At 40.4% G+C, this 21719-nt stretch overlaps 1 long non-coding RNA gene across 2 annotated transcripts; it reads right to left on the bottom strand.

The window, feature by feature from the left end:
• Positions 1-1618: 1618 nt before the first annotated feature.
• On the bottom strand, positions 1619-16755 carry LOC131302624 (uncharacterized). 2 transcript variants are annotated; one of them, XR_009191825.1, is made up of 4 exons: positions 16532-16755; positions 15553-15606; positions 15029-15124; positions 1619-2421 (listed from the first exon to the last, which is right to left on the bottom strand). It is a non-coding gene; the product is annotated as an uncharacterized LOC131302624 (long non-coding RNA). The 2 variants fall into 2 exon arrangements; XR_009191824.1 differs by lacking the exon at positions 16532-16755 and having other exon boundaries at positions 1621-2421; positions 15553-16183.
• Positions 16756-21719: the final 4964 nt, after the last annotated feature.

The following is a 21719-nucleotide window of genomic DNA, read 5'->3' on the forward strand; positions in this document are numbered from 1 at the left end:
TACATGAGCAATCACTCTTCACGTTTGGAGTAATTACTTCGATTTGGAGCAATTTAATGAGAAATCGACTAAGGTAACAAACTAATTTTGGATTTGATCTTGTGGTTACCAGTTTATAGACCTAAATTTATTCCTAAATTTTGGTTTTATTAGTTAAATGCAGCTAAAGTTCCCTTCTGGTGGGATTGGCTTTTTTTGGACTTGATCCTTTGTCAGGAGAACAACCACAAGGAAGATCTAATCCGGGATCAAGTTAAATATTCCAACACTGGATGTGCATATTGTGTTGGATGTAAATTGCAGCCTACTTTTTGTTAATCTGGCTTATGTGGATTGCAGCCATTGTGAGTTGATCCTTTTTGCTTATCTAGTTTATGTAAATTGCAGCAACCATTGTTAATAGATGTCATGCATTGGTGGCCCTTTTCGTTTTACCAATATTAATAAATCTGATGCCTTTGGTGGTGGTTCTTTGCTTTGATAAATGTTGAGGAATTTTATGCCTTCATTGGCCTTATTGATGTGTTTAATGTTGTTGATTGTGAAATTCGTTTGTGAATTAGAGAGATACCGACCATTTTACAGGGCATGTCATAAACTGAAGGTAGTTACCACGTCAATGAACATAACTACCATGATTTTTGAAAGTATTTACTTAAAACTGGACATATTTACCATAAACTTTGAAAAAAAAAATCTTAGCAAACTGGAGATATTTACTATATCAATGAGCATACTTACCACGAATACTGGAGTGGTAAATTGTATAAGATGAATTGAATACTTACCTTGGGAAACACTGGTGGGTGACATTGTGGTTCTTTTTGTTGTATGATTCATGGAGACAAACAGTGATAGATATGGCTCTTTTTGTTGGAGGTAAGTTGCAAACTCTCCCTTTTAGTTTACTAGGTGAGTGGCCCATGCCAGTACGAGGTGTCTCATGCCTGATATTTTTGTGTTTGGAGCATTCGTATTGTAAATTGAGGTTTGACGCTCTCAATACTAATGGAATTTATTTGTAATTATAAAACAAAAGGCGGCAAAACTAATGAAAGAAGCGAGCATAATTTTTGGAAGCAATGGAACAACTAAAACTGTAAAGCTACGAATATAGTCACATTATTGAATTTGCACAAACAAAATGCTTCTAGGTACCTTCCATTCCAAAGTATGGTCTGTCATTAATTATTACAAACTACCAAATATGTTTCTCAAGATCAGCACTATTACTCTATACATATTGGCTGGAATTTCATCATCAACACAGAAACTTCAATTCAGGAACTCAATCAGTGATATCCACACAATCAAACCAAACTCTAGAAAACACCATTCAAGCAATAAAATACGCAAAACACTAATCGGATAAGTCAAACAAGCTGAGAGGAAGAAACAAGAACCCCCAAAAAAAGGGAACTCAAAGAAAGGGAAAAATCTAACCTCGCGCAACAGGTCACAGTTGCCGACGACACTGGAGAGGAAGAAGAGAACAGAAACGTACAATAGCCAATTAGAATTTTGACCGCCAAGAAACCCTGAACAGCTCTTGGTCTCATCTGGAACCATCTACGCTTTAATAGAGAGAGAAACCAAACATCTACACGCGTGCACGACATCAGCACATTATAACAACCGATGAAATTCAGCACATTATCCAAAAGTGAAATTCAGCAGTACGTCATCCCAATTTTATGGCTAAAAATAGTAGGCAAAAATAAAGTATAATTGCTCTTGCCCATTAATTTACCTTGTATGTGCAAACAACTTGTCCCGAAGTTCTTATTTTATTTGTCTCGTCTTGTCTCATTCAATCTTTTCCAAACTTTGATCTCCATTTATTTTCTGTTGATTCTTAGAACAAAAAGCACAAAAAATAATTAGTAGCATAGCAACTAAGGAATAAGAGCTAACAAAGAGAAATGGGATGAGAAATCTCCAAATGCTAGTAAAATCTTAAGATCGTTATTGATGGTATGATATATCTATCAAAATGTACCAGTTAGATGCTAATAGAGCAATAAGAGCTATAACACGAAGGGCTAAGTAGAACAAAAGAGACATTTACAAAAAGAGGCACACAAATATTGGATTTGCCGAAAAAACAGCTACCCTTGAGACCTCAAGAAGTTAATTATCTTGTTAACAAACAAGGGAATGATTTAACTCTCTAGTGTGCCCATCTAGCTGTAGTTCCTAGATTTTATTAGACTTAGCTGATCATATTAAGTTTAGTACCTCCAACATATTGTTGCAAAATGCTAGTATCAAGAATTTAATGCGGTGTATCCCCATAATTAGTATCTATAGCCATATTCCCATACCTAACAAAGGTGTTAGCTTTTCGCGACCCACATCCATTCAATGGCTCAATCCGTCTCTTTGTATGATTCTCAATTTCTCGTCTGCAACTTGATGATCCTGTCCCCCAATCATGATAAAGCGAAGATAACAAACGAAAAAATTTCATTTGAGGTGAAAATGAAGGAAAAAGTAGTGTAGGGGGATGAAAACAATTGATGCCTTGGATCAACTAGATTGCAACGGCTTATTCGTGCCTCTTCACCGGAACCCTAGCTCGACGTCTGAACCCTAATCTGCAAAATAGACAGGGGGTGAGTGCACCTTTGCCTCTCGTGGCAAAGGCCCTCCGATGCCTTTGTTAGTATCACGTACTAGCAATTAAACCCTAATTATCAGTAGGAAAGCACGAGTGCAAAGTATTGCGTACCTTTCATCTCTAGGTTTTCCTCATATTTATAGATTTATGGATGCTTGCTGTCCAAGCATCCTTGTTGCCATAGGATTCCTAACTCGTATAGGAAACCCAGGATATCAAGGAGTCTCGTTTCCTTTATCAGTTTATGGAAAAGAGTCTTTTTAGGATTCTTTTCCTTTAAGAGCCGAACATCCCATACTCGTTGGGTATCTTTCTCAGATCCTATATTCTTGGGATCTTTATCCCTTTATGGGACATGACTACTCTGGAATCTTCTAGAGTATTCCCTTTGCTCCTGCTCTTGATTGGAGCTCCTTCTTTGTTCGACTGTCTCATAACCGAACAGACTACCTGGACCAGGGACTTCACATGTAACTTTGTCCAAACGTAATCAAAATGCCTCCTATCTGCCGAACAGATAGTTTACACCATTGACTTGTCATGTCATTGGCCTTTATTCAGCCGAACAGATTACATGGACCAAGGACTTCACATGTCATTGTTCCATATCGCTATTCTTTATACTGCCCGGCGATAAGTCCAGTCGTATTTACCACGTGTTTCCCAAACATCACGTGTTCGGTAACTAAATGTATCTGCTCGGGAATACCTCCCTACAATTGCTCCCCAGCTTCATGTATTTACCACTGTTCGGGGGCAATATATGATGCTTAGAAACAGAATTTTATCTAGACCAAACCCTTTTGATCCCGTGCAGTCATAATTTCAATATCTCTTTGATGCCTTTTGGCGCCTTTGTCATTATACCATCTCGAGGTAATGACTCTACGTGGCACGTTTCGTATGCCTAGGATTAATTTTCGAACTGACGTTCTAAGAAACGGCGTCAGAACGGTTTCTTCTTTCCGTTATTTTTACCTATAACGGCGTGAGACGAGACGTTTCGTCTCCGTCTCTTAACCTTAAACCCCTAAAAGGGCTCTTTTTGGATTTCTACCAAAAACTTAAACGCGCTCCCTCTCTCTCTAGAAACCAGGCGAAAGCATCCCGCTATCCGCCATCACCGCCACCTGCAAATCCAATTGCACTCCGGGGAATCGTCACATTATTCTTGTAAGATTCTCGTTCTCACTCCATTTCGTCTACTTAGGCTTCCCTCTGAGATCTCACTCTCAGATTCGTGGGTCGTTTTTCTAGGGTTTCAGTTGCACCTTTTTTCGGTCTTTCTTCTTTCCTGAGTATACCCATGGCTGACGATGCTGAGAATCCCTTGAGACCCAGCAAATTTAGGAAATTATGTGAATCCCCTACTGCCATGGCGGCATTTAGGAGGGAATATAACGTTCCAGAGAACGTTGGTCTCGAACTCGCCCCCCTGGGCGCAGATAGAGACGGAGGTTCCTGGGATCGAATGTGTATCCCCATTGTTGCTATCGTCGAAGGTGGAGTTCGATTTCCCCTTCACCCATTACTTCGCCAGATCCTAAACTGGTATCGTCTTACCCCTATGCAAGTATCAACAAACGTCTTTAGGTTGATAATGGGTGTAATAGCTTTGAATAGGATTCTGGGGACCCAGTTAGGAATTTGGGATATTCAGTGGTGGTACAGCATTGTACTAAACCCTGAATACAACACCTATTACTTCAAAGTTAGAAGGGCCGACAAGCGTCTCGTGCTAAACCTGCCAGACTCTGCTCGGGATCATGAAATCGATTTCCTTTACGTCACTGGAGCCTTTGAGCCACTAGGAGAGGATGGTCAGGTGGTGGGTCTCCGCTGCCCCCATATATGGGGATACCCACGTATGCTCCTTATTTTTCATCTTTGCTATTTGTTTGTTTGCTGCTTTCTCGTAGCTTTCCATTGTGTCTAATGTTTGATTTAATAACTCTGATTGTACAGCTGAAAACGTCAACAAACGTCCAAGACGAGAGCCTAGTTACGTCCGATCAGAGGACATCAACAAAATCCTTAAATATAAAGGCGAGCCTGGTACCCGAACAGCTGGTCGGGGTCGAGACGCTGATATACTGCTTGGATACGACCCTTCATACAGAGGGGTCATCGACAGAAGACTTGCCCACCCCAGCACTAGTGCCGCGTCTACATCCACTGCTCCCCAACCACACAGTTCGAGGCTTCAAGCTGGTGTAACTCTTGCCGGGCAGTCCGACGATATTGTTATCCCTGACGGTATTCCTCAAACGCGTGTGGTACTAAGGAGAACAAGTCGCAGGCAGCTCATTGCCGAACAACAACCCGTTCCTCACCAAATTACCAGTCAGTCGTCCTCATCCGGTTATTCTCGATCACCCCCAACCTCAGGTACGATGACGCACCAACCTATTAACCTCAGTTCGTTACTCACTGTCTCCTCTCGGGGACGTGGTGCTACCAATAGGGTAGCATCAACTGGCGCCCCTCCTCCACGATCTCGTCGTAATAGGGGGGGATCTGCACGGTCATCATCTTCTCCTCGGGACATTGATACCGCTACAGAGGCCACTGACCTTCATCGGGACAAACGCCCAAGAGGGGATAATCAAGATGGTTCTGCCACACAAACAGATACCGAAACTCAACTCCCTGCGTCACCAACTGCTCAAATGCTGCCCCAAACATGGACTCCTTCATTCCCAAGGGGTGACCGTCCTGTTCACATTGGGGACAGTGCTGGTTCATCAGAAACAGCACTTGCCCTAGCTCAAGGGTTGTTGCTCCCTGTGGATATGCAGAAGGAATCTGGATCTACACCTGACCGGCTAGTATCCACTGGTCTCGTCAGTGGAATTAAGGTAATGTGACTCAATCTTTTCATATAAGTCTTAATGTATATTTCGTATACCTCATATTAAATACTGCTACACTTGTCCCTTACCACTCGGTGTTATTGCTAGTTCATCCAAAAAATGGTAACCCTGGGGCAAAAGTACCAAGAAGCTGAGGCCGAGCAAATCAGATTGCTAAATGACAACACTCGACTTCTTCGGACAGTTGCTCGTCTTGAAAGAGAAAGAGACAAAGCCAAGGCGGATTTTAATGGTGCTAAGGGCAAGCTGCAAATTGCCGAAGAGAGCCTAAACCAGGCTTTATCTGAGATTGACAGCACCAAGAAGGCATCATATGAAGAGGGCTACCAGAAGGGCTATGACGCCACAACTGCTAGTTACGTGGAACAGATGCCAGCTATACAGGACCAGGTTTGGATTGCCTGCTGGGAAACCTGTCTGACAAAACTAGGAGTTGCTGAAGATTCACTCTTCTGGGTTGACAACGAGCTGCCTAGCACCCGTATTCAGAACATCGAAGACATTCCAGAGCCAGAAGGACACCCAGAGGAAGACTTTGAACGGCAAATTGAAGAATTTGCCAATGCTGAGGAAGATATCCCTACAGATGTGGCCCCCACTGAAGCTCCTGCTCAGGATGTACCTTTTGAGCCCATCAACTTGGAAGAGAATGTAGTCGAGCGTGGTGCTGACACTGAGATCAACACTGATACTTCAGAGGTCCAAAACGTGGATTGATTTGATAAGTACATGAACTGTTTTGATTGCTGGTCCTGCGTGACCATAAGCATATTTTGGCCCTGTGAGGCACCAGTACAGTTAAATACTTTGTTAACACAGGTATTCGGCCCTTCGTGGCATAACTTTAATGTTTTGCTCGGCTTCCCTGTTTTCTACATCTGTTCGGATGCAATGTAGTCTAAGTATTTCGTACTGTTAACCATCATTTGTTTGCATAAGTATTTCGTACTTACACATGATGTCCTGTTCTGAAGTTTAAGTTTCACGTACTTTAAAAACATTTGTTTCCCAGTACCTCGTACTACTGTTTTTTAGTACATACAAGTGTATTCATACTTGTATTCGTTATGCTTCACGTACTCACACAAAACCCTCTAAGTATCACGTACTTAGAACTACTCGTTTAAGTTTCCTCGTTATTTAAAAATCCATACAAGTGTTTCATACTTGTTAAGTATCACGTACTCACACAAAAACGCCTAAGTATCATGTACTTAGAACATCACACAAGTGTTTGTGTTTAAGTTTCACGTACTTAAAGGTTTAAAAATCTTACAAGTGTTTCATACTTGTACTTCAGTTTCACGTACTGAACTGTACAACTGTATACCCTGCTCCCCAATACGAATGAGGGAAACTAAACTCGCAGTTCGTATTAAAAACAAATACCACAACAGTTATACTAAGAAGCGATTGTATTCATAATCTGCAAAACTCAAGAGGGTATTATTCGTACCCCTTGCTACTAAAATAGTCAAAACTAAAACAAGGGAATTATATTCGTAATTCCCACACAATCACGTAATGCAAATCTAAAACAGATTTTAATACTTTTAAACAAAGAACTTGCGTAGATTATGAACATTCCAAGGCCTTGGAATTGGATCACCATCCAAATCTGCCAATCGATAGGCTCCTATGCCTACAATCTCAGTTACTCTATATGGGCCCTCCCAATTGGCCCCTAGCTTGCCTTCGTTGGCCACCTTGGTGTTGCCGAGCACTTTTCGTAGCACGAGGTCCCCAACACCAAATTCTCGAGGATGAACATGCTTGTTGTAGCTTTTCATCAGCTGTTCTTGGTAAGAAGCAAGATGTACCAAGGCCTTTTCTCTCTTCTCCTCGGCAAGATCAAGCTCGATTTCAAGGGCCCTATCATTGCCTCTACTTTCAACCAAAGCTGTCATGTTGGTCGGCAGACCCACTTCCAGAGGTATGACAACCTCTGTTCCAAATGCCAATGAATAGGGGGTTTCTCCCGTAGACCTCCTGGGCGTTGTTCGGTGAGCCCACAAAACTAACGGTAACTCATCAGGCCATTTTCCCTTTGCTTTGTCCAACCTCTTCTTTATCCCGTCTAGGATAGTTTTATTGGATGCCTCTGCTTGCCCATTACTCTGTGGGTAGGCTGGGGTGGAATAAAAATTTCTTATTCCATATTGAGCACAAAAAGCCTTGAATTTCTTTTGGAATTGGGATCCATTATCTGTGATTAATGAATAAGGGACCCCAAAACGAGTGATGATGCTTTTCCATACGAACCTTTCTATCATAGGCTCAGTGATTTTGGCCAATGGTTCTGCCTCAATCCATTTTGTAAAATAGTCAGTTGCAACAAGCAGGAATTTTTGATTCCCAGTTGCTTTGTGCAATGGACCCACGATATCCATCCCCCATTGAGCAAAAGGCCAGGGACTTGTCAAAGGCACCAGATCTTCGGCCGGTGTTCGAATCATTGGTGAGAATTTTTGACACTTCTCACAAATCTTTACATACACTTTTGCATCTTCTTGCATATGTGGCCACCAATAGCCTTGAGTAATTGCTCGGTGGGCAATGGATCTCCCTCCAGCATGGCTCCCACATGTTCCCTCGTGGATCTCATGAAGGAACTTGTGTACCATCTCAGGATGTACGCATAGCAAATAGGGACCTGTAAAGGACTTCCTATACAACTTACCCCCTGGGGAGAGCCAAAACCTAGCAGATTTGATTCTTATTTTGTGGGCCTCCTTTTTATCAGAAGGGAGTATCTCGTCTCGTAAGAACTCCATAATTGGGTCCATCCAACTTGGTCCTTGGTTCACGTCCAAGACCAGGTCTACACTCCTCCCAATGCTCGGCTCATTTAGGTATTCTACTGCCACCCTTCTTTTGAACTCTGTTGGTACTGCTGCAGCCAACCATGCTAAAGAATCTGCATGAGCATTCTGTCCGGAACTTATTTGCTCAATATATACCCTCTCGAAGGTATCAAGCAAGTCTTTTGCTGCTTGCACGTAGGCTACCATCTTTTCATTCCGAGTCTCGTACTCGCCGGACAGTTGATTCACAACAAGCTGGGAATCACAATACACCCTGACCCGTTCTGCTTTAAGGGCCTTTGCACTTCTTAATCCAGCCAAGAGTGCTTCATATTCAGCCACATTATTCGACGCACTGAATCCAAGCCGAACAGAGAGTTCAATCAGAACTCCTTGAGGAGGAAAGAGGACAATTCCAATTCCAGAACCAGTATTACACGCTGATCCATCAACGAATAACTTCCATTCTTTGGGATCCTGTTCGGCTACGGATTGATCCTTCAAGGATGATGTCTTAGCTGCCTGTTCCTTCCTCGTAGGAGGCAAGGGAGCAACAGTGGGGGAAAACTCTGCCACAAAATCAGCCAACACTTGGCCTTTAATTGCTGTGCGTGGCTGATACTCGAGATCATACTGACTTAATTCTACGGACCACGTCGAGATCCTTCCCGAGAAATCTGCCTTTCGAAGCAGTGATTTTAATGGATACTCAGTATAAACCACAACCTTATGGCTTTGGAAGTAGTGTGGCAATTTCCTGGTTGCTGTCCTAAGTGCCAGGACAAGCTTTTCTAAAGGCAGATATCTCGTCTCTGCATCCAACAATGTCTTGCTAACATAATAAATGGGGATTTGCTCGATCCCCAAATCCCTCAACATGACTGCACTCACTGCGTGCTCGGAAACAGCTAAGTACAGAATTAAAGACTCACCTGGCCGTGGAGTTGACAACAGTGGGGGCTCAGCCAGGTACTTCTTCAGGTCCTGGAAAGCTTGCTCACATTCTACTCCCCATTCAAATCCCTCCCTCTCTTTCAGTAGCTGAAAAAAGGGTCTGCATTTATCACTTGACCTGCTGATGAATCTGTTTAGTGCTGCTGCCATCCCAGTCAGCCTTTGGACTTCCTTGGTAGTTTTGGGACTCTGTAATCTCTGCAAAGCATCAATCTGATCGGGATTTGCCTCTATCCCTCTCAAAGTTACCAAATGGCCCAGGAATTTTCCTGAACCAACTCCAAACGCACACTTCGAGGCGTTGAGTTTTAATTTATATTTCCTCAGGATTTCAAACACTTCCTTCAGATCAGAAATATGCCCTCCCTTTTCTCGACTCTTTACCACCATATCATCTATGTAAACTTCCAAAGTCTTCCCGATGAGCTTCTTGAACATAATGGTTGTAAGTCTTTGGTAAGTAGCCCCAGCATTCCTCAGTCCAAAGGGCATAACACTGTAACAGTATAACCCTCGTGGTGTGATGAACGAAGTCTTCTCTTGATCAGGTTCAAACATAGCAATCTGATGATATCCTCGATATGCATCGAGAAAACTCATTCGCTCGTAACCAGAGGTTGCATCAACCAATTGGTCGATCCTAGGCAAAGGAAAACTGTCCTTAGGACATGCTTTGTTCAGGTCTGTGAAGTCCACACAGACACGCCACTTCCCATTCTTCTTCTTTACCACAACAGTGTTGGATAACCACTCTGGGTAATAGACCTCACGTATTGCCTTGGCCTCCAATAAACGATCGACCTCTTCGATCACAGCATCTACATGCTGTACGGCTGCCCTTCGTTTCTTCTGAATGATCGGCTTATGCAGAGGATCAATGTTTAAATGGTGACAGATCACATCTGCATCCACCCCAGGCATTTCCTCAGGTACCCATGCAAAAACATCAATATATTCTTTCAGAAATCTTATCGACTCAGCCTTTTCATTTGCTGGTAATGATTCCCCAATCAAAAAATACCTTTCAGGATCAATTTCGTTGATCTGAATCTTCTCCAGGCCCTCAACCACTTTTTCAGCCGGGCTTCTTCCAACATCCTCGATGGTTGGTTGGTCTGGTACTTCCAATGTGTGAACATGGTGGACCTTCGGGGCTGTTTTAATGATGAAAATCAAGCATTGCTGTGCCACCTTCTGGTTTCCTTTAAGGATTTCAATCCCATTTAAACCTGGGAATTTCACCATCTGGTGATAAGTCGAGGAGACTGCTCTCATTTTGTGCAACCATGTCCTCCCTATAATCGCGTTGTAGGAAGATGGGACATCGACCACCAAAAAGTCCGTTCTCAATACTACTGATCCGGCCCGAACAGGTAACGTCACCTTTCCAAGGGGCCAGACTGCTCCTGCACCGAATCCAATAAGAGGCGTTGTGGACTGTTCTAAGTCTGATTGGGCTAGCCCCATCTTTTTGAATGCATCATAGTACAATACCTCTGTACAACTGCCTGAGTCCACTAGAATTCTTTCGATGTCGTATTCCCCAACTCGTAGGGTTACGACCAATGCATCATTGTGGGGTATTTGGACCTCCCCCAAATCATCATCACTGAATGCCATGCTCTCTTTGCATACATCAGTTTCTCTCCCCCTCTTGTTTCCCAACCGCATCACATGCTGATCATGCTTAACTTGCCTTTGAAATAGCCTAACCTCACTTCTCGTGTAAGGTGTGGCTTATCCATGTATCATATGGATGACACCTTTGGGGTTTTGTTCGTAACCCACCTCCATAGCCTTCCCTCTCTCTTTAGGGTCCTCTTGGATAAATTCCTTGAGATAGCCCCGAGAGACCAAATCATCAAGGTGCCTCTTGAATATCTCACAATCCTCGGTCATATGGCCCCAATCTTTGTGATAACTGCAGTGCTGATTCGTAGCACGTTTTGCATCTTTGTCTCCGCCTAGACTTGGGGGCCATTTAAAATATGGCTGATTCTTTATTCGATAAAGAATCCTGTAAATTGGCTCCTTCCAAACCGTAGTGATAGAAAAGAAGGACTTGGGGTCAGGAGCTTGCTTGTCCTTGTATGGCTCTTTCTTAGCCTGCCCGTACTCCCTTCTGTCTTTATATGACTTGGGCTCTGGCTTATCCATTTTCTTGGCAGGTGCCTTCGGCTGTTCGGCAACCGCCCTGCCATCCTCACGGAGTATGTCATCCTCCATTCTGGCGTGTTGCTCTATCCGTTCCATCAATTTAGCCAAGGTGGCTACTGGATGTTTATTCAACGAACGACGCAGCTCTCCCCGAACAGGCAAACCAGTTTTGAACGTAGCAATTGCGTACTCCTCACTGCAACTTTCAATCTCGTTGAAAGTTTCCCAGTACTTCTTTGCATAATCTCTAATTTGCTCATTCTCCTCCTGCTTCATGGTGGAAAGACTCTCAAAAGTCTTTGGGGCCTTTCTGCTCGTTAAGAACCGAGCAGTAAATTCCTCTGCTAGCTGCCTCCATCCTCGTATGGATCGTGGGGCCAACTTATGAAACCAGGATAAAGCTACCTTGCCAAGACTGGAAGGAAACATCTTGCACAAGATGGAATCATCCCCCTCATGCATAAACATGGCCTGTTGATAATGTTGTATGTGAGCTACGGGATCCGTATTTGTCTCGTAAAGTACGAATGCACCGTGCTTCACTCTGCTCGGCAACTTTGCTTTTTGTAGCCACTTTGTAAAGGGGGAGGCTGCAATATTACTCAGGGCCTTGCGTGCTGCTTCTCGTGCAGTCACTGTCCCATCGTCTTGCTCCTTTGACTTGTGGGCCGAAGCCTTGACCCAATCAGCATCAGGCCTCTCGTACCTGTCTCGATGATGCTTTCTCGTGTCCTCTTCCTCGGGGGTAGAACTTCGGTCTCTGCTCCTCCTTTTTCGTGAAGAAGTCCTTCTCTCTGGTGTTCGGCTTCTACTTTTTCTTCCCCTTTTTCGTGGAGAAGCCTCATGATGCCCTATAACAGGACTTCTGCTCCTTCTTCTTCGTGAAGGAGCTTTTCTGTATTGTACCACAGCATACCTACTGCCTCTAGAATTTCTTCGAGACAGTCCAGAATCCTCCGGATGCTCCCTAATTCTTTCCAATTCTCTGATCTCATGCTCTCGTTTTTTAATCAGACGAGCATACTCCTCGACTTCTTGCCTCTTCCTATCAAGAACGTCGTCGCTATGGTGCACACTCCTGGAGTGCGCGATCGATTCATCCCTTTGATGGGATTTACTCCTTCTCGTGGATCTTGAAGCCGTCTCTCCATCTCCTCTATTTTTGGAGTTATGATGCACGGTAAGGGGGCGGTCCTTACTCGTGTTCCTCCTGTGCCCACCCTGGGGCTTTCTCGGAGCCCCAGGTGGGGATTTGTCCCTCCCCTCATCTAACACATCTTTTGGTTCATGCGGTGTTGCTGGAGTTACTTCCACCATGGTCGTATTTCAAAAGGGAATTCTTTCGTTTCCCACAGACGGCGCCAATTGTAGGGGGATGAAAACAATTGATGCCTTGGATCAACTAGATTGCAACGGCTTATTCGTGCCTCTTCACCGGAACCCTAGCTCGACGTCTGAACCCTAATCTGCAAAATAGACAGGGGGTGAGTGCACCTTTGCCTCTCGTGGCAAAGGCCCTCCGATGCCTTTGTTAGTATCACGTACTAGCAATTAAACCCTAATTATCAGTAGGAAAGCACGAGTGCAAAGTATTGCGTACCTTTCACCTCTAGGTTTTCCTCATATTTATAGATTTATGGATGCTTGCTGTCCAAGCATCCTTGTTGCCATAGGATTCCTAACTCGTATAGGAAACCCAGGATATCAAGGAGTCTCGTTTCCTTTATCAGTTTATGGAAAAGAGTCTTTTTAGGATTCTTTTCCTTTAAGAGCCGAACATCCCATACTCGTTGGGTATCTTTCTCAGATCCTATATTCTTGGGATCTTTATCCCTTTATGGGACATGACTACTCTGGAATCTTCTAGAGTATTCCCTTTGCTCCTGCTCTTGATTGGAGCTCCTTCTTTGTTCGACTGTCTCATAGCCGAACAGACTACCTGGACCAGGGACTTCACATGTAACTTTGTCCAAACGTAATCAAAATGCCTCCTATCTGCCGAACAGATAGTTTACACCATTGACTTGTCATGTCATTGGCCTTTATTCAGCCGAACAGATTACATGGACCAAGGACTTCACATGTCATTGTTCCATATCGCTGTTCTTTATACTGCCCGGCGATAAGTCCAGTCGTATTTACCACGTGTTTCCCAAACATCACGTGTTTGGTAACTAAATGTATCTGCTCGGGAATACCTCCCTACAAGTAGAACGAACAAATATGGAGGAAAACCATTGGGAACTACACTGACAAATTTGCAAATGTTCAAAAAGAATTAATAAGCATGGGAAGATAATGTCACTTGCCAATTTTTCTTTTCAATAGTTGTAGGGAGTATTACCAATTATAAAACCAAATCTTGACTCTGTCAATGGCATCTTTCATATATTATATGGATGAAAAATTGTATTTGGTAGTCCAGAAACCTCACAATGTCTTCTATGATCATGTTGGATGCATTTTATTTTTAGTGTTCAATACTGCCAAAGAGAAACAGCAGAACCAAGTACATTTTCCATTTATTAGTTCAAATCAATCTAAGTAGTTAGGAATAAGTGTAGCAGTTTGCAAAATTGAAAGTGGTTCACCTATCCAAAGTGGTTTTTATCAAAGTTGTTCTTATATGCAATGGTTATAAAATTAGCTAATTTAATAACACAGGTAAATAGATTTTTAGAAATAGGAGAGTGATAAAACTAAGCAAAATTTGTCAAAATCATTATAAAAAAAAACCAAGCAAATAATTAGGAAGGGAACAAAATTAAGACTCCTTGAGATAATAGATGAAGTAGTAAACGAAATTCAAAAACCCAATGCTACATGTCAATGATAACAATACTCTTTACGTCCAATCTCATGTGCTCATAACATTCGCATTCAGGAATAACAATTGTCTTTATGTACAGTTGGAAGTAAAGTAAGCGGATTGCAAATACAGAAATAGTTATAGAAGTTTGTTTGTTGCAGTTGGTCTGGTGCAAAGTATACAGGCTTATATGCACAAGTTCAAAAGACTTTGCCAATTTTATAAAGTTTATGGACGTTAGATAAAGCAAAAGTATTTAGAAAGCAAATTGTGCACACCAAGTGGAGCACTAACTGAAGTGAAAAGCTGGAGAAAGAAAACACTATACTAAGCTATTCTAAGGCTCGTTTCATCTTTTATGGCCTTCTTATATGTCTACCTGCAAGCTGGAAAACAAAAAGAAGTATTTCATAAAATAAATTGTCCCATAGTGCTATTAGTGTTTTACAGAATTCATTGGACACAAGCAATTATCAGAGATATAATAACATAGCATTCTTGTTATTGTCCCCTCATTGAAGGAAACTGCAACACAAGATTGTAGTTAAGCATGGAAAAACTATTGTCAACAATTTCAGTCATATTCCTTCCTTCAACACATTTTAGTCCTCGAATTGAAGCGATGTGTCCAGACGGCCCACTTATATGTATAAAAATTATTTGGGCTAACATTCGCTTTCAAAGTTGTTAGAGGGCTTCAGATTCAAGATGAGAGCAAGTAGTAGACAAATCAATGCAAAGGAAATTGAGTCGATTCTGAAGCAGAAAACTCAAGCTAAAAAATAGTTCCACAGAAGCAAAGTATAAGTACCTGCAACAATTCTCTATTTCTCCAGATGGGGACGAAGTTCCTCCAATAGATAATCTATTTTCAAACTACGGAATGAAGAATTGTATTTTGATTAGCCTCCAAAACCACTCTTTTCATAAAATATCTTGGTCTTGACATCGAAAATGAAGAATTTGGAACAAACAAAAATAATTTCTACATTCCTATACATGGCACAAGTGACAAGACAAACAAAGTGTCACAAGAAACTCCTTTAGTATTCGTTCAATTCTGAAGACATAATTAAACAGATATAGTACATCCAACTGTACTTTTTTAGTTCAATTAGTCAACCATACTTCTCATTTGCGATGAATTAAAAATGTAGCAAGTGTTTAGGCTCATTGTAATTTTGAGAGTAAAAAAATCATAGCACCATTTTCCTTTTTTTCCAAGTAACCTTTTACTAATGTTACTCCTGCGCATATAAAGAAGAAAGAATAAAGATACGAAAGACAACGAAAAGCAAATACAAATGGATATTTAGAGGTATGTATGATACTCACAACAAGTTCTCTCCATTCTTGAACAACATTAAGACTTGCATACTTCTCAAGGTCCTGAAGAGTGATTACAAGTTATGATCAACATTTGCCAAAAGTAAGAGACCATAAATATGAGCCCTTGTTTGTTTTGAACGGTTCATCTGAGTCATGAAGGACATCCAGCAATGCAAATTTAAGAGTGTGTGTGTGTGAGAGAGAGAGAGAGCATGTGCATTCTAATTTTGACGGTCACGTAGCATTTTAGGTCAAAACCATGAGGAAGCAAATCAGCAACGTAAAACCACAATGGCTAGGACGCGAAGTACTGCACTCTTTCCTTTAAGAAACATTCCTTAAACGGATCTACTAATTACTTTTAACTGAATGCAAGTCATCCATAAGAAGGGTAGCGAGATTAAACATGATGCTCCTGAAATAGGATGCCTAAGAACTCTGATTCTCTCAATAGAGGGAAAAACTCCAGCCAACAGTTTTCATGGAAAAAGAACTCCAAATACACCTAATCTATAGTCGGAACAAAGTACACATGTATGACTATTACTCGACAAACACACAGGTCTGGCACAAAAAATTCATAGGAAAACGCAAAAGCCCAAACAAAACAGGTCCAGCCACAACATTGCAATGAATAACATAAAGATCGCAAACCATGGGATTCCTTAAACACGAGAGCAAGTTTAAAAAACTACACACGAGAGGCAAATAAGCACTCCAAAACCACCTGAATCTTTGATCGTTAAGCAATAAACCATGGGAATGACCATTTTGCAGGCACATTAGTCAAACCAAACAAAACTCAAACCCAATGAACCTAAATCATACAAATCCACCCAAGATAGAAGCAAAATCTTGCGAGTAGGAACATGAACCGTCGATTTGAGCCCAGTACGAAGCAAAGAATTGAGGCGAGCACGAGCGCACAAATATTTTATGCGAGAGAGAGAGAGAGAGAGAGAGAGAGAGAGAGAGAGAGAGGTACCTCCTTACGGTCCTTAGCTCTATTCTCAATCAAATCGATTACAAAACTCGATCGTTATGCTGCATCGTTTTCCATTGGACTTCACCCTCGGTACTAATCAACCGCGAACATGGTCTACAGAGAGATGCGGTGGAAGTCGGCGGAGACGAAGGAGATGCGAGTAGTCACCATTTTGCCGGCGTCCAAGACTGCCTCCTCACTCTCTCTCTCTCTGTGCTATCTGCTCCAAACCAGATGAAGGAAAGGAAAAAGGAATAGGGGAGACGTGGCTTGATCTGGGCCACGTTCGTGGCATAGGCAAATGGACGAAACTACCCTTGGTGCCAAAACCAGTGGGTCCCCAATTGAGGGGCACAATTGGAAAAATTGGCCAAAAAGCGGCAATCGTTTCAATTTTGCAAGCGTTCAATTTTTGGCAAGCGTTCCCATCAGCTGTTGCTCCCTTTATTTAAAGCTTTAGATATGGCTCATATAGATCATCAAGCTTGAAATGCCTTAGTGGCCTTTTTTTGTTTGACCATTGTTGATGGCATTCATGCCTTCGCAAAGTTTGTGTCAAGAAGTAGAGCACCTTAGAAGTGGTAAAAAACATCTTAACACATGGTCATTGTTTTTATCCAGAAAGGTAAGTACTACCTAAAAATGTGGTAAGTTTGCGTCAAAAATAATAACCCCAATGTTATGACGAGTAAACTTGTAATGCCTAGCCTTGCTTTCGTTGCTCAAATATGACCCCAATCAGTGGTAAATACTACCATGGATGGCAATATACAAACCAAACGGTATGGTAAGTGTGACCATAACAAATTCTAAAAACGTTTTAGTCAAGCGGATATCACTTAGTGTAAGGTAAGTACTAGTTAAAAATGTGGTAAGTTTGCGTCAAAAAATAATAGCCCCATTGTTATGACGAGTAAACTTGTAATGCCTAGCCTTGCTTTCGTTGCTCAAATATGACCCCAATAAGTGGTAAATACTACCATGGGTGGCGATATACAAACCAAACGGTATGGTAAGTGTGACCATAACAAATTCTAAAAATGTTTTGGTCATGCGGATATCACTTAATGTTAAGTAAGTACTAGCAAAAGTAGTGGTATATTTCATCATGAAGAAATATTCAACTATTTTGATGGTAAGTATGATAAGATTTTGTGGTATGAATAGCCTTATTTTATGGTAAGTATTACATTAGAATCAGATTTTGTGGTATCGATAGCCTTATTTTATGGTAAGTATCACATTAGGGACATGTATGTACGCATTTATGTAATCAACATGACGTTAATGCGGTCTACTTAATTTGAAATGCCTTTTATGGAGATAATTCTGAATTTGGTCAAAATACGACCATAGTATTTGATAAGTATTTTCATATATTGTAGTAATCAATTGATATACAATGTGGGGTAGGTGGGGAGGAATTTCGTATCATTAATGGCACAATGTGAGGTAGGTAAGCATTTATGACACAAGTTTGAAAGTAAGTAAATCCTTTTTAAAAGGTAGGTACTAGCATAAACTGTGGTATGTACACATAAACCATGAAATAGCAGTCGAATATGGTGATGGTAACCATTATCAGGTGGTGTGGTATGCATAGTCTTGTTTTGTGGTAAGTATGATAATAAGGACGGGTAGTCAAGCATTTATGTAACATAACTAATGCACCATTAATGAGGGTAGTTAATAAGATAACTACCACAATAAATATGATGTTACTTAGTTTTACTTAATTTGTATTATCTTATAATTAAAACATAATACCTTAATGATTAATGAAACTAAATGATTTATTGAATGTGCCATTAGGGATCAATAGTTAGTGGTTACTATTACATAAGGTAATTGTATCAATCACTTATTGATTGCAACTAAGACTATTGTTAACTACATCTGTGTAAGGACCCGTATTTTTTTCGAATTTTATTTAAAATTTTTATAAATTGAGGAAAATATGAAATTTATTGAGTTTATTTGATTTGGGGTCAATGTGTTAGGATTGCTAATTGAGGGAGTGCAAGTGTGATTTGTGTGGGTGCTAGTATATAAGTGTGGGTGTGTGTGTAGGAGAACAAATTCTCCCATCTCACTCTCTCTCTTCTCCCGATCTATCTCTCTCGGCTCTCCCTCGGCTCTCTCTCTCTCTCTCTCTCACTCCCTTGCTTTCTCACCCAAAATTCCAACAAGAACACCACTAAGATCCACCTCCATTCCACCCTCAACCGTAGTCTTGAGTTTAAATTTCGTGGGTTTCGCTCGGAGGAGGAGTATTCGGTTGATTTCGAAGTTTGGAGAGCTAGGGCTTGCTCAAATCGCGTGGGTTTCGATCATTGACTTGAGGTAGGGATTTCTTACTCTTGTTATGAGTTTATGTGATGATTATGTGCCTAAATCGTGCCTTAGTTTGTTGAATTTTGAGTTTGTGCTCGTTCTTGATTTTTCTGCAAAATCGTCCACTGTAATGCAGTGGTATCAATACCTACTTTTTGAGGTATCAATACCTCAATCTCTAATTGCTCTCTGGATTGGTTTGGTATCAATACCTACTTTTTGAGGTACCAATACCTTGGTCTCTGATTGCTCTCTGGATTGGTTTGGTACCAATACCTACTTTTTGAGGTATTAGTACCAATGACTCAGAAAACTATTTTGAACTCTATTAATCATTCGTCGATTGTATTGACTCCCGATCACTTCTAACACTCCCCAATCACATTCTAATAATCTCTAAACTCAATTACTTAGGTTCCAATGATTCATTGATCGTTTCAACCCCTGCGATATTCTTTAAAGGTAATCTTAGTACCGTTGTAAATGGAAAATGAACCGTAAGATTGTTTAGGTGTACCGTAGGTTATTCGAAACGTTGTGATGAGTGTGATGGGTAGTCGTGAGTTTGGCTAATGATCCGAAAGGTAACTTAGTAACTCGTATCCTTGTGATTTCATCTCGTTGATCACCCTAAACTCCTTGAGCCCTCGTTTCATGGGATTCTAGTAAAGAGGCTAGTGGTTAGCGAGTCGTGAAATTACTTATGAGTTTAGCACGTTGTGTAGAATGTGGTGTTATACTTAGGAAAAAGAGTGTGAACTTATGTTTTTATTGATTTATGACATGGTTGATTGTTTGTAATAAAATGAGATGTGAATGAATGTTTGAGGTTACGGATACGACGAAAACTTGACACTACGGGTATCACCACTCGATGGTGAGACGACCGGAATCGACACTACGGGTATCACCATAAACAATCGGTGAGACGACCGGACCATGTAAATGAACAGGTATCACCATGGACATTCGGTGAGATGACCGGAAACGAGCGATACATGCGAAAACCTTGGATGTTATGATATGAGATTATCGGAAAAAGAGAGAAAGATTGGTTTTTACTAAATTGGATTGTTCGAAAGGGAAAAAGGATTTTTCTATTAAAAACCCTCCGGCTATTCTTGAGCGAATCAACGGTTTTCGGTATTCGTGCACAGAATCAACGGACTCCGGCTATTCAAGCTCGAATCAGCGGAGTTTGACCACTATAGGTCACGTATTTCCATATATTACACCTATTTGGAAACAAAGGAGATTTGTTGATGAAATGAGGAATGAGGAAGATTGTGAAATGAGAATGAATGTGGGAACATACCTGATGTGATGAAATGGTTGAGAAACCAAATGTTGATTATTTTTGATTGATGTGGAAATGCTTGTGGCACTAGTATGGCGGGTGAGATGGCAGGTGCTGCATATAGGATTGTCTAGAATCCTTTAGCCATAGTGAGTCGCATGTTGAGAGTCATATAAACCTTGTGCATATCTGTCTATATTCATTTACTTTAGATGCATAACTCGGCATATTTTCTTATAACTTGTGTATAGATTTCTCTACTGGGCTAGTGTAGCTCAACCTATCATTTTCAGATATATTGCAGGTCATTGTCATGGAGTGCTTGGAGTTCATGCTGTGGTTACCGATTAAAGCTATTTTTTTATGGAGAATACTTGTCTATCTTTGTAAACTAAACTACATGGTATTGTATTTTCTATTGTGGAACTCTGTAATTTTATTGGGCTAGTTTGTGAAATTGGGGACTGAATTATCTTTTGGGTTATTAATTGTAACTTCGGTGAGGATTTTAATTATCAAATGTTATTATTATTTATGTTGAAAATCGAGGGCGTGACAATCTGCTAAAACATTGATCACTATCAACCTACATTAATCAATTCATTTTAGTCAATTGTATTAATGTTCAATTATCACTATATCATTAGTACAATTGGCCAATGACTTTGGCTATTATAGTCAATCATCACTTATTGAATATGATCAATCAATTAAACTCTTCATCAAATGATTCTGACTACTATAGTCAATTATAAAGATTAATCGCCACTCTACCACTAATTGAATAGTCTAATGTCAATTATAGCTATTAATCGTTACAATATCACGTTAATCGATTGCATAAATTATTTAAATATAATTAGGAGATTATTACAATTTTATGGTTTATATTTATTATTTTTATAAATTTGTTATAAAAACATATATACACAAAGTAAAAATTTAATGGAATTTCTTAACAACATTAATTGTAAGTTATTCAAAACAATAAATGAATAATTGTTTTCACAATAATATTTGTAAAATACTTTTTAATTAAAAATAATTTAATGAAATATATTAACAACATGAATCTCAAATCAAGGCAATTTTTTGGCTTAAATATTTACTTTCGAAATTTTTTTATAAAAAAATTTGTTTACAAATTAAATATTATTAAATTATATTTATATTTTCACGCAATATTTGATAGTCTATTACACAAATGATTAGGAAAATGACAAAAAGTAGGTGAATATGTAAAAAAAAGTGGTGTGAACTTATAAGTTTTCTATAATTAAAAAATCTTGCAAAAAGGTACATTTTTCCTTTAAAAAATTTTATTTTCCCATCAAATCGGCTACCTAGAGAACAAGTTAGAGAGAAAAAGGCAAAAAACGTTGAAGTTTTTTGTTGTGGTAAGTATACAATATTTTGTGGTAAGTGTCGGCACAAACTATAATAAGTAGAGTCAGGGTTTATGATAAGTATAATGACGTTTCTTTTTTAAAAAAAAAAGCAAAACCACCATACTTTTTAGGGATGATTTTGATCTAAGGGCTCAGATTCACCTAAAAG

The sequence above is a fragment of the Rhododendron vialii genome, chromosome 10a (assembly GCF_030253575.1).
Source record: "Rhododendron vialii isolate Sample 1 chromosome 10a, ASM3025357v1".
NCBI classification, from domain to species: Eukaryota; Viridiplantae; Streptophyta; class Magnoliopsida; order Ericales; family Ericaceae; genus Rhododendron; species Rhododendron vialii.